The following is a 14503-nucleotide window of genomic DNA, read 5'->3' on the forward strand; positions in this document are numbered from 1 at the left end:
CGGGCAGATCAGACCAGCCTGACCAACATAGTGAAACCCCGTCTCTGCTAAAAATACAAAAATTAGCCAGGCATGGTGGCGTGCGACTGTAATCCCAGCTACTCAGGAGGCTGAGGCAGGAGAATCACTTGAACCTGGGAGGTGGAGGTTGCGGTGAGCCTGAGCCAAGATCATGCCATTACACTACAGCCTGGGCAACAAGAGCAAACTTTCATCTCCAAAAAAAAAAAAGAAAGAAAGAAAAAAAGAAAAGAAAAAGAAAAAGAAAAAATCTTCTTGGCTAGGCATGGTGACTCATGCCTATAATCGGAGGAATTTGGAAAGCTGAGGTGGGAGGATTGTCAGGAGTTCAAGACCAGCCTAGGCAACACAGCAAGACCCCAACTCTACAAAAAAAAAAATTTTTTTTCCAAAGTGGCTGGGCATGGTGGCACATGCCTATAGTCCCAGCTACTCAGAAGGCTAAAGCAAAAGGATCCCTTGAGACCAGGCATTGGAAGCTGCTGTGAGATATGATCACACCACTACATTCCAGCCAAGGTAATACAGCAAGACCCTAACTCTTAAATAATAATAATAATAGACCAGAATTCAGCAGACAAGTCACTATGATATCACACTGTGAAGTGAGCAGTCACAGAAAAAATATAGTGTGTTCCATTATTGCTAGAGTACATATTTTCACGTCTTTAAAACACATATGTACTATAGTTTAGATCTTTGGCCCCCCAGACCTCCTGTTATAATTTGATCCCCAATGTTGGAAGTAGGATCTGATAGGAGGTGCTTGAGTTTTGGGGGAAATCCCTCAAGAATGGCTTGGTATTGTTCTCATGGCAATGAGTGAGTACTTACTCTGCTAATTTCGAGGAGAGCTGGTTGCTGAAAAGAGCCCAACATTTGCCCTCTCTCTTGCTTCCTCTCTCACCATGTGATCTCTGCACACACAAGCTCCCCTTTTCTTTCTGTCATGAGTAGAACCAGCTTGAGACCCCAGTCAGAAGAAAGTGTTGGTGCCATGCTTCTTGTACAGTCCATAGAACTGTGAGCTAAATAAATTTCTTTTCTTTATAAATTACCCAGACTCAAGTATTCCTTCCTAGCGATACAAATGAACTAAGACAAAATGCTTTTTAAAATTGATAGTGTCAAAACACTATTGGTCAAAATGCAGACTTTTTGTGGTTGTCCTTATATGAATGCACATGAACCTGTCCTAGAAACCTTCCATTGACACCTTCTTTTAATATCATCAACACATAACTTGCAGAGGAGCTGTCAGCAGGTTGGAAAGATAATCTCACAAGAGTGTTGCGTAGGAATCTCACAAGAAATGAAATATCACCAAAGCTTCTGGTTAACAGAGAAACGATAATGAGGAGAAAATCGTAAGAAAGATGAATAGTGACTCAGAAGAGGTGCATCTGGATGAGAGAAATTTATCAATACCTTTTTTTTTTTATTTTTTGAGACAGAGTCTTGCTCTGTCACCCAAGCTGGAGTGCAGTGGCACAATCTCGGTCCACTGCAACTTCCATCTCCCTCGTTCAAGCAATTCTCCTGCCTCAGCCTCCCAAGTAGCTGGGATTACAGGCACACACTACCACACCCAGCTAATTTTTGTATTTTTAGTAGAGAATTTTTTTTTTTTTTTTTTGAGATGGAGTCTCACTCTGTTGCTGAGGCTGGAGTGCAGTGGCACAATCTCGGCTTACTGCAAGCTCCGCCTCCCAGGTTCACGCCATTCTCCTGCCTCAGCCTCCTGAGTAGCTGGGACTACAGGCACCCGCCACCACACCTGGCTAATATTTTGTATTTTTAGTAGAGATGGGGTTTCACCGTGTTAGCCAGGATGGTCTCGATCTCCTGACCTCATGATCCTCCCGCCTCGGCCTCCCAAAGTGCTGGAATTACGAGTGTGAGCCACCGCGCCGAGCAGCAATACCTTTTTTAACGTGATTTGCTTATATTTGCATCTCATTGGAGTGATATAAAACAAATATCCACATTTATATACGTCGAAAAGAGTTATTGTCATTAATTGTGAGGTAAAAATTATAAGGCGTAGGAAGTATTTGTACCATAACTTGTCAATGATTTTATTCCTTTACTATGGCGTAAAATAATGATGTATTTTACAATTGATACAAAAAATATATTTAAATTACTTAGAAAACACTGTCAATATTAGCATACTGATGTTGTGATTAGTATAGACCTGATATTTATCTACAGGCGTTATGTATCATTAGTTCATTCATTTCTCCCAAAATATCAAAAGGTAGGTTCTATTACCACTCCTAAGTACAAGTTCTGAATTTGAGCTAAAGCCCTGCAAAAAAAGGGCTGTCTCCATAGTCCTTGCTCGCATAAACTACGTTAGAAAATGTTTTTCTGTTAAATTGTTAATACATTGTAGGTCTAATTTAATAAATCTTATGCTAGCCTATAGTCATGAAGATATTTTCCTAACGTAGGTTGTAAATACTGTATTAAAAGGTATTTATATTTGGGTCTATGATGCACCTGCAATTAATTTTATGTGTAATGTGAAGTTAAAGGTACATTTAACTTCCCCCAGTGAATATTAATTTCCTAGAACATTGATTGTAAAAGCCATCTTTTTACTAATAATTGCTCTTATTAATTATTTGCATTTATATTGTCTGTTTTGAGCTTTCCTTTATTTCACTGGTTCACCTTTCTATCTGTGCAAATATTACATTGTCTTAATTACTAAGAGTCTTCATTTAATACAAGAATTTTCCATCCACAGCCCTTTAGCCTATCTACTGTGGTGTTCTAAAAGGAAGAAAGAGGCTAGTAAATCCTGGATACTTCGCTCCTACACCAATATTCCCAGCTGTACCTTGAAATAAAAGGATTTAGAACTTTAGAACATTGCTGTTGTTGCTTATATCTCTAATGTTCTCTTGAATCTTAGACAATCCCCAACACTGCTCCCCGCTTTATTTGTTTAGTACAGTCCCAGTGAAATAAATTAGATGTCAAGGCTCCTCATTATGGTTGCCTGGTTTTTGGAACCTGGGGTACTTTGTACTCCTCCAGCAACAGCCAGAGGTGGCAGAGACCTGTCAGTCATCCCTGGGTGCCTCCTGCGCAAGCGCAGTTGTCCTCCTGCTGCCGACCTCGAATGCGGTCCTCCTGCTGCAGACCACGCCCACCAAGGGCTGGCCGCAGCCACTGTAGCTGAGCTCAGAGCCTTCTGTGGGGTTTGTGGGGGCAAGGTCAGCTGCCCCCTGCCCTCCCTCTGGGGCTATTTGAGGAATGCGGCCTTTTTGCATAAGAAAGGCTTTTCTCTACAGTAACTGTGTTCGCTGATCAATGACACCTTCCTGGTAACATTTCATATTGCTTTTTTGGAGGTGGGGGTGCAGATATCTTTAAAACTTGCATGCGATTGTCTTTCTTTTAATCACATAAACATCGTTTAAAACCAATTCATATTTTGTATTGTGTATTAATGCCTTTCATTCCTGTATTTTAAAATGCTATCATAATCATTTTTCGAAATACATATTTAATTATTTTCATCTGTTCAATCATCTTTCTTTAGTAATTAAATGAAAATAGCACTTTATTAAGAAAGACAAATGTTACATATTCTCTGTTTTAGTGTTTTCCAGAAATTTGCTATGAAATACGACTGGTTGAAAAGGAGAGGGTCAGAGACTTTCCTGAGAGCCACAGGACAAAATTTACTTACAATCGCAGGCTTAAAGAAGCTATGATAGTTTAAATTACGTGGTTTAGTTTGTTCTTATTGTGGAAGGTGCACAAGGAATTAATTTGTGTAGACAGAACACTGAGACTCCCATTCTGAATGCAGAGACAGCTACTTTGCTACCGTGCAAATGAGTGTCATCATATTGTTTGTTTTTCTCCTTACCCAAAAGCTATAGACATTGGCTTGCATATTTGAGTATTTTCACTTTGGTTTTGTAAATGGCTGCTTGACTTGCCTTCCTACAGAAAATCCATAATATAGAGATGTATTATTTTCTTACTACTTGATGAGTGATTAGTCTGCACTGAAATAAAAATGCCACTCAGGAAATGTCATACATCTTCAAGCAGCATATATTTTAATAGTATCATCTTGTAGAAAGGGAATTACAATCTTTATTTCTTCTATATCAATGAGCAAGCTACTTTTTTAATTTTTATATGTTCATTTTTATTGACTTAGTCAATAGTTTACCTACTTTTTAGGTTTTACGTGCTCCATTAATGTCCATTGTTTTAGGCTGAACCTTTGACACTCCTCATATATCGTTTGTATGAGACTAGATGGCAAGTAAAGATAGGATTCCTCACCCTAGGTTAAACACTAACTTCCTCTTGAAGAAACAACTTAGGGGTCCAAAAAGCAGGCTAGGAATTGTTCAGGTTCTGCAATACAAATTGTGCAAATGCCAACAGGATTGAATTGAGAGAAACACATTCTCTAATGAAGGACTCATTCCTGCAGGGTGGATCTATGAGATTCAATAGCAAATGGCTGTTATACAAGTAATGAAATCCTCAATCTTATGGTCTAAAAGCGATTCTGGGGGGCACTTATTTAAGATACATGAGATGTGAAAAAGCAATGGACCAAGAGCATTGATAGTTTATGGATATTTTTATTTCACATTATTTATAGAGCTTTGTTTGCCAGGCAATGCTGCAGTCAGGCACTCGGGGTTTCAATACCATATACAGAAAATCTTAAGAGCAGACCTTGATTAATTTTTTTAAGTAACCCTCATCTTCATTCTTTTATTGTATTATGACCTCGCGCCATTAACCTTAAATTTCACCACAAATTTAGAAGAACCTAATAGTCATTGCAAACTAGATAGATAATGTTATTTATGTAATGAAGGACAAGGGAAAGATGATTCCCAAATCTGAAAGAAACTAGAAGTTTTCTGGGGAAACAAATAGAGGAGATAAGATTTACTGGTTTATTCTTCATTGATGAGAGTTCTGTTCTGTTCTGTTCTGATAAATGGAAAGCTCCACTGAAATTACAGATGGTCCTCAACTTAAGTTGGGGCTACTTCCCAATAAACGATATTGAAAATGGTTTCATAAATTGAAAATATCACCATAAATTGAAATATCGTAAATTGAAAATATCACCAGTCAAAATGTGTTTAACATGCCTACCTTACTGAACATCATACCTTAGTCTAGCCTGTCTTGAGTGCTCAGAACACTTATATTTGCCTACATTTGTACAAAATCATCTAACAGAACCATATTTTATAATAAAGTGTTAAATATCTCGTGTAACTTATAGAATACTGCAATGAAAATGAAAAACAGAATGGTTGTATGGGTACTCGAAGTACAATTTCTACTGAATGTGTATTGCTTTCTCACAATTATAAAGTTGGGAAATCTGAAGTCATACCTCGGAGTGCTTTTATTACACAATACAGGTTTATCAGACGCATATACCAACAAATCATAGGAAATTCAGGTTTGGGTCAAGGGGGAGTGGTTCAACCTACTTATACATATTTCCTTCCTCTCTATTGGGCTACCTTTATCCTTGGGATTGTTGCAAGATGGCCGTGTCATGTAAAGGGCTGTGTCTTTTAGTATCATGAATAAGATGAAAGAGTTGAAGGCCAACTTCATTCAAATGTCTTCTCAATGTGTCCTTCCCTTTTTCTCCTGGACTGCTCTGTGATCCATGTCTCTGTAGAAAATGGCTGGCATAAGTCAAACCTTTCTGACTGGGAGCTGTCATGATTACTGTCTCCCACTGTTAACACTGTACTTGGAGGTCTTGATGGAATTGGGCAAACTTGTTCTTTCAGACCCTCAGTTTCATCTCAACACAAAACTCTCCAAAAGTCCTTGCTACTCCACAGCAGGGAACTCTCTTGAAGCAATAACATGAGGAAATAGTGGGCTTGCATGGCTGCCTCACATCCCTCAGCTATCACTGTGCTCATTGCCTGATGTACTGTCTTGCCAACCATCGTTCCACGTAATTTACCCATTCTTGGTTTTTACATTGGTTAAGGCATGTACAAACCCTGTTAGTTTTTCTGCAGTATTTGGATTCATACCTTCTGAAATTACTTGACGATTACTGTGTCTCTGGTTATTTGCTTCTAGTTGGCAATACAAAGGAACAATGTGAATGAAACTCATAAAGAAAAACCTATGATTTAATGGGCATGTGTAACACTAGAGGGAAGGTCAGAGTTAGTCTATGCATGGGTATAGGTAGGAGTCTCAGTGGGTGTCAGCCACTGTGTGTCAACAAATTTAAGGTGGATCTAAAAGAAAGGTAATATCTCTGCCAATTAAACTACAGTCACACATTGATTAATAGCAAATACAGTCTACGAAGTGCATTTTTAGGCAATTTTGTCATTATGAGAACAACGTAGAGAGTACTTACACAAACTTAGATGGTATAGCCTACTACATGGCTAGGCTATATGGTAAAGCATGTTGCTTCTAGGCTACAAACCTTTACTGAACTGTAAGCAATGATAACGCGATGGTATCATATACCATATATATACACATACACACACATACATATATATACATATACTATAGTAAAAATATGATATAAAACATTTTTTAACTGGTACTGCTGTTTAAAGCAGGTATCATGAGTGGGTTTTGCAGGACCGGAAGTTCCTCCAGGTGAGTGAGTGAGTGAGTTGTGAGTGAAGGTGAAGGTCTAGGACATTATTGTACACTTCTGTAGATTGAAGAAACACTGTATGCAGCCGGGCGTGGTGGCTCACGCCTGTAATCCCAGCACTTTGCGAGGCCAAGGCAGGCGGATCACAAGGTCAGGAGATCGAGACCATCCTGGCTAACACGGTGAAACCCCGTCTCTACTAAAAATACAAAAAAATTAGTCGGGCGCGGTGGCGGGCGCCTGTAGTCCCAGCTACTCAGGAGGCTGAGGCGGGAGAATGGGGTGAACCTGGGAGGCAGAGCTTCCAGTGAGCTGAGATCGCGCCACTGCACTCTGGCCTGGGCGAAAGAGAGAGACTCTGTCTCAAAAAAAAAAAAAAAAGAGAAACACTGTGTGCTTACGCTATACTAAATTTATTTTAAAAACCTGAAGTAGGCCAGGCGCAGTAGCTCACGTCTGTAATCCCAGCACTTTGGGAGGTTGAGGCAGGAGGATCACGAGGTCAGGAGTTCGAGACCAGCCTGACCAAGATGGTGAAACCCTGTCTCTACTAAAGATACAAAAATTAGCCGGGCATCGTGGCACGTGCCTGTAATCCCAGCTACTCAGGAGGCTGAGGCAGGAGAATCACTTGAACCCAGGAGGCAGAGGTTACAGTGAGCCAAGACTGCGCCACTGCACTCCAGACTGGGTGACAAAGTGAGACTCCATCTCAAAAAAAAAAAAAAATCCTGAAGTACTAATGACATTATGATTGCTACAATGTCACAAGATAAGATAAATTTTCAACTCCATTGCAATCTTACGGGACCAGCAACATGCATATTGTCTGTTGTTGACCAAAACGGCCCTTATGTGGTACATGACCCTATACACATAACAGCATATTTTATATTTATGGAAAAAGCCCTTCTAGAATTATAAAATCACAAGTTTTACTCACATAAAATTTAACACAATATTGAGATTAACTCATAAATGAAATTACAAAAATCTTAAAATTTTGATTATGATAGTTCTAAACAAGATTTTAATCCAGAGAAATGGATGTCTTCACGTAATCCTCTGTGGCATAAAGAGTAATGGCAATGAAACATTTCTTAATAAAACAGGCTGCATCATTGTCAGTGCGATTTGCACCTTCCCGTTGACATCCATTCTGTAAGTATTGAATGCAGGTGATCTTACCTGAAGGTGACAACAGAAGATTTTATTACAAGATCACGCATGTGCCCTCAATAACGCCATGTCATTGATGCCACCAGGGTAACAGCTATTGTGATAAAATTTGAAAAATAAACATATGTAGCTTGAACCCGGGAGGCGGAGCTTGCTGTGAGCTGAGATCGCGCCACTGCACTCCAGCCTGGGCGACAGAGCGAGACTCCGTCTCGAAAAAAACAAGAAAGAAAAAAGAAAGAAAAATAAACATACGCTAAAAATTTAGAAAGATAGTAAGTAATAAGCATTTGATTGCTTGAGCCCAGGAATTGGAGGCTGCTATGCTCTGTGATCACAACTATGAATATCCATTGCACTGCAGCCTGAGAAATATAGCTAGGCTCCATCTCTAAAAAAGTAAATAACTAAATAAGTGTTTGAAAATATTTAGCAAGGAAGCCATACTAATGTAGCTGAATCTTGGAAATCAAGAAAAAAAATTGTTGGTTTAAAAGGGCGAAATTAAAAAATTCTTTCCAGATAGAAAGAATAGGTGCAGATGATAGAGCAGCGTGGCCCAGGGGAGGGGCTAAGCAGCGCACTAAGGATGGGGAGGCTGGAGAAGAGGCTGAGGGGAGTCACATGTTGTCCTGAGATGAGAAAGGGAAAAAAAGAAACCTGTTCATCTTCAAGCGCAAACTCTCTTCAGATTGAAAGAAAGTTTTTAGTTTCTTGGGAAGCAGAAAAGAATATAGGTGAGGAGTTTGAGAGATTCATGAATTTCTTTGTGAAATTCAACATAAAGGAAGATATTCTGTGTTGCTCTTTGTTCACTATATGTGTGGGGCTCACAGGGAAGCAATATAGACAAAGTTTCCAAATTCTCAGATGTTAAAGGCCAATAGGGATTCAGAAAACGCAACAGAAACTAAACTGCAAGTGGAAGAGCTGCCCTTGGGAGCCCAGAGGGCAAGTTTCAGGCCTGGACTGGGTGGGCAAGGGAGGCCTCCAGGAGGAGGAGCTTTGGAGGAGATTGTGGAGAGTGAGGAGCAGTGAGTCCAGCAAACAGGGCAGGGAAAGGGAGGAGGAAACAGTGTGTCTGTGGCACAGGCCAGGGCATGAGAAGAGGGTGGTGGGTTGGAAGGACCACTGGGATGAGTAATACATGAGGAGGCAGGAGAAGGAAGGGCAGACCATGCAGGGACTGGGCATGGGGGTGAGGGTGCCGGGCAGCTCAGAAAGTGATGCAGGGGCCGCTCTCTGAGGACTGCATTCTGTGGGGAGGGATTTGAACGTCTCAGTTCTTTTATGAAATGTTATCCCCAATCCATGAGGTCTTCTGATTCAGGAACCAGTCAGAACAGGTGAGGGTGGCCCCGGTCCACTGTGCAGGACCATTAGCATTGCCAGGAGGGGTTGGTGCTGAGGACAAAAGAGAGTGAAAAGGGGCAAAGAACTTTCTTTCCTGTCTGTCATTTTGCAGATGTAAGTGGGATCCGTGGATCTGAAAATTCACAGTGGCCGGCTCACCACCACCTGACGAAAGATACACCACAGGGTGAGAGCATCCTAACAGCAAACTGCAAATGAGGTGGGTTTGCAGCTGCACAGAGAAGGGACCCCAGGGAAGCTACACAGGTAAGGCAGGCAGGAGACTTCAGAGGTGGTAGCAGTGGGTGTTTATGAAATTATTCTCTGAGGATATACACGTTTGTCAGTGTACGTGCATGACCGCTTACATTTTGATGTTCACATACAAACCACACAATTTTCTCATGTTTTTCAGAGCATAGCATGTATTTTGACTTTATTCTTTCTACCACACGTAACCATGCCTTGTATACCTAGCAATACTTAACGTTTATTGTTGGTGGATTATTCATGGTTAATGCATTTCCTGACTTAGTAGCCAAATGAAATTACCTTGCTTTACAGGCCTTTGGTTGATCATTTCTGAAGATTTGTGTCGCCTGAATTCAGTGGGGGTCACCTCTCCATGATCTTAAGCAACAGTCCTGTTGGGACTGTTATGCTATCCTACTTAACTTTGGACTTGTATGTCCTGGAAAATATGAAACTATCGATATTCACTTGAAAATTCCAGGTGCTTTACCTTTTACTTTGTTTTTGCCGTGTTTCCAATGTTATATATTTTCTCCCACTTACTTTGGATTCAATTGCTCTGCTTCCTTTTACAGTAAAAATTTAGATGTTTGAATTTTGGGTTTCAACTTTTCTAATATATACACACTCAATGCTGTAATTTTCCTCTAAGCTTCCCTGTTGTAGCTGACAAATTTTGATGAGGTGTGTTTTCCTTTCAATTTAGTTCAAATTATTTTTAAAAATTTCTCTTGAGATTTCTTTGACCCATGTATTATTTAGAAATGAATTATTTAATCTCCACGTATTTTGCAATTCACCAGTTTTTAAAAATTGATTTATAGCTTAATTCTGTTGTGGTTTGAGTGCATACATTGTATTATTCTGATTCTTTTAAATGGTTTCAGGTGTGTTTTATGGAGGAGAATGTGGTGCATTGCGATGAGTGGTCCTGTGGGCTTGAGTTCAATGTGTATTCTGCCCGTTGTTGGATAAAGTAGTCTGTAGATGTCAATTATATCCAATTGACTGATGATACTGTTGAGTTCAACTATGTCCTTACTGATTTTTTCTGCTTGGTGGATCTGTCTATTTCTGATAGAGGAGTGTTGAAAGTCTCCAACGATAATAGCGGATTCATCTATTTCTTATTGTGGTTTTAACAGTTTCTGCCTCACATAGACTGATGCCCTGTTGCTCTGTTGTTACATGCATATATATTAAGGATCATTATATTTTCTTGGAAAATCGATCCCTTTATTATCACATAAGGTCTTTATCCCTGATAATTTCCCTGTATTTACATTACATTCTTTCTGAAGCTAATAAAGCTATGCCTGCTTTCTTCTGGTTACTGTTAGCAAGGTACATTTTGTTTCATTCATTTACTTTTATATGTACTTTTACTTTTTTTACATTTATGTTTATTAATTGACAACATTTGGGGTATTGACTATGTAAAATCTTCACATCATCTTCAAACATGATGTTTGAAGAATAATATATATTGTGAAGTGATAAATTCTTGCTAAGAACATATGTGTTACCTCACACAGTTATTTTTTGTGGCAAGAACACTTTACATCCACTCTTTCTTCATTTTTCATAATGCAATTTATTGTTAACTATAGTTACCATGTTGTACAATCTCTTGATCTTTTTCTTCCTATCTAACTGAAATTTTGTACCCGTTCACAATCATCTACCCATCCTCATCCCCTACCACCCTTAGGCCCTAGTACTCACCATTCTACTTTGTATTTATATAAATGAGCTTTTTTAGATTCCGCTTACACATGGGTTCATGTGGTATTTGTCTTTCTCTTCCCGGCTTATTTCATTTAACATATTGTCATGCAGATACATTTATTCTGCCTCCAATGACAGTATTTCTCCCTTTTTAAGGCCGATAATATCCTGTTTTGCATATACACTGCATTCTTTTTATCCATTAATCTGTTGATGGGCACTTAGGTTGATCCCATATTTGGCTATTGTGACTAATTCTGGAATGAACGTGGGAGTGCAGATATCTATCCAACACACTGGATAGTCATGAAATCTCCCAAGGCAGATTTTATTACCTTTGGATATATACCGAGTAATAAGACTGCTCGATCAAAGGGTAATTCTATTGTTATTTTTTTTTTAGGATCCTTCACAATTTTTTCCATAATTACTATATTGTACTAATTTACATTCCCACCGACAGTACGCAAGTGTTCCCTTTTCTCCCTATCTTTATCAACACTAACTTTTGTCTTTGAAAATAGCCATTCTAACAAGTGTGAGATGATATCTCATTGATTTAAATTTGCAATTGTCTATGTATGTCTTCATATTTATACAGATTTCCAATATACAAGATATAACGGGGTCTTGTTTTTAGATCTACTCTGACAATGTGTCTTTAATTGGTGCATTTCAACCATTGCTACTCAAAGGGATTACTGACATGGTTGTGAGAGGTGAGGCCAGCTGGACTTCCTGGGTCGAGTGGGAACTTGGGGAACTTTCGTGTCTTACAGAGGATTTTAAAACGCACTAATCAGCGCTCTGTAAAATGCACCAATCAGCAGGATTCTAAAAGTAGCCAATCGAGGGGAGGATTGAAAAAAGGGCACTCTGATAGGACAGAAATGGAACATGGGTGGGGACAATAAAGGAATTAAAGCTGGCAACCCCAGCCAGCAGCCACAATCCGCTGGGGTTCTTTTCAACGCAATGGAAGGTTTGTCTTTTCGCTCTCCACAATAAGCCTTGCTACCGGTCACTCTTTGGGTCCATGGCATCTTGGACTAAGAGTCCAAGGTCAGTTCAACTTGGTGGAGCAAGCTGGCAGTTAGATGAAAAATATACACAGACTTGCTGCAGCTGTACAGATGACGAACGTAGCAACTCAAAAGATGATGGAGGCCGGGCGCGGTGGCTCAGGCCCGTAATCCCAGCACTTTGGGAGGCCGAGGCGGGTGGATCACGAGGTCAGGAGATCGAGGCCATCCTGGCTAACACGGTGAAACCCCGTCTCTACTAAAAATACAAAAAATTAGCCAGGCGTGGTGGCAGGCGCCTGTAGTCCCAGCTACTCCGGAGGCTGAGGCAGGAGAACGGCGTGAACCCGGGAGGCGGAGCTTGCAGTGAGCCAAGATTGCGCTACTGCATTCTAGCCTGGGGGACAGAGCGGACTGTGTCTCAAAAAAAAAAAAAAAAAAAAAAAGATGATGGAAACAGAGTAGAAATGATGAGAATGATGAATGATGCCTGGAGCTTGGTTCCTGGGTTGCTGTGGTGTTAGGTGGTCACAGAGCAGCTTTTTGAAAGCTTATGTCCATGTCTCCTGCTAACAGTAGATACTTGATTAGAATGGAACAGAATGTTTACCTGATTTTTACTTATAGCACCTGGAATGATAGTACTAAAATGTAAGCCCTTTGGAGACAGAAAATTTTTCAATTCTGTGTTTTCAGAGCCTAGGATAATTCCTCTGACCTCACTGGTGAGATCGTAGGTGCTAAACTAATACACGGATTAAACTATAAGGGCAAAGAAAAAAGTTCTCCTTTGTCCTTTGAAGGTTCACTGAAAAATCAACTGGCAAAAGGAAGATTAATAGAAGAAAAGGTATGTAAAATTTTATTTTAAATTGCATAGGGAGGGAACCACAAAAGAATGATGACCCAGTGAGGTACACACGTTTATATATCTGTTTTCATAGAGGAAGAAGGCGATGTGTAACGTAGACTATTATTTTAAGAGGCGTTAGACCGTCAAGGAGAATGAACAGACCCAGGAGGCAGGAAGCAGACATTAGGAGAAGGTGAGGTGCAGAGCTACGCAGGAAGAGAGGTTGTTGTTGTTTAATGCAAATTAAGTCCTCCAGATAATCTCTTGGAGCTGACCTCAAACGAACAGATGGTAGGTGTGTCTGGGCTGGTGAGGACTCCTAGCCTCTTGATCTTTCCTGGTTACTTGATGAGATCCCTGGGGAGGATGTTCAAGACCGTTGCATTTCTTTATTTTATTTTATTTTCAGATGGAGTCTCACTCTGTTGCCCAGGCTGGAGTGCAGTGGCATGATGTTGGCTCACTGCAACCTCCACCTACCAGATTCAAGTGATTCTCTTGCCTCAGCCTCCTGAGCAGCTGGGATTACAGGCGCCTGCCACCACACCCGGCTAATTTTTGTATTTTTAGTAGAGACGGGGTTTCACCGTGTTGGTCAGGCTTGTCTCAAACTCCTGACCTCGTGATCCACCTGCCTTGGCCTCCCAAAGTGCTGGGATTACAGGCGTGAGCCACTGTGCCCAGACTGTAAATGCCCAGCCCATTATATTTCTTTTGTAAAGAAGCTTGCTTGGTCAGATAAGGAAATTTCAGAGAGAGGCTCTTCCTGGACTTGGGAGTGGGAGACAAGATTAGAGAGACCTTCATTCTGAGGCAAATTCTAAGACGGCTAAGCATGACAAAGCACCAGTCTTTGGTGTATCTGAGCCCCAACAAAATAAACTGATTTGTGTATGAAGAATGGAGCTTACAGCTCAGACAGCAAATCAATCCTTATTGACTCAGTTTTCAACTTCATCTGGATTACCAGATGCACAGTGTGAAAATAAGTCATTTGCCAACCTGTGCAACATAGCAAGAGCCCGTCTCTATAAAAAGTGTAAAAATCTAGCTGGGCATGGTAGTGAGCATCTGTTGTCGTAGCTACTCTGCAGCCTGAGATGGGAGCATCACTTGTTACAGTGAGCTGTGATCATGATCAGGTCACTGCACTCCAATCTAGCTACTGAGTGAGACCTTGCCCCTCTCTCTCTCTCTCTCTCTCTCTCTATATATATATATATATAGATATATATATATAGATATATAGATAGATAGATAGATAGATAGATAGATATAGCCGGGCGTGGTGGCAGTCACCTGTAATCCCAGCTATTCAGGAGGCTGAGGCAGGAGAATTGCTTGAATCTGGTAGGTGGAGGTTGAAGTGAGCTGAGAGTGCCACTGCACTCCAGCATGGGCAACAGAGCGAGACTCCATCTGAAAAAAAAAAGA

The 14503-nt window shown here is 40.4% G+C and overlaps 1 long non-coding RNA gene across 1 annotated transcript; it reads left to right on the top strand.

Moving 5' to 3' along the window:
* The first annotated feature begins 3171 nt into the window (after positions 1-3171).
* Positions 3172-13093, top strand: LOC129527081 (uncharacterized). The gene is made up of 3 exons (XR_008671980.2): positions 3172-3359; positions 9327-9481; positions 12913-13093. It is a non-coding gene; the product is annotated as an uncharacterized lncRNA (long non-coding RNA).
* The last annotated feature ends 1410 nt before the right edge of the window (positions 13094-14503 follow it).

Source organism: Gorilla gorilla, chromosome 16 (genome assembly GCF_029281585.2).
Source record: "Gorilla gorilla gorilla isolate KB3781 chromosome 16, NHGRI_mGorGor1-v2.1_pri, whole genome shotgun sequence".
Classification (NCBI taxonomy): domain Eukaryota; kingdom Metazoa; phylum Chordata; class Mammalia; order Primates; family Hominidae; genus Gorilla; species Gorilla gorilla.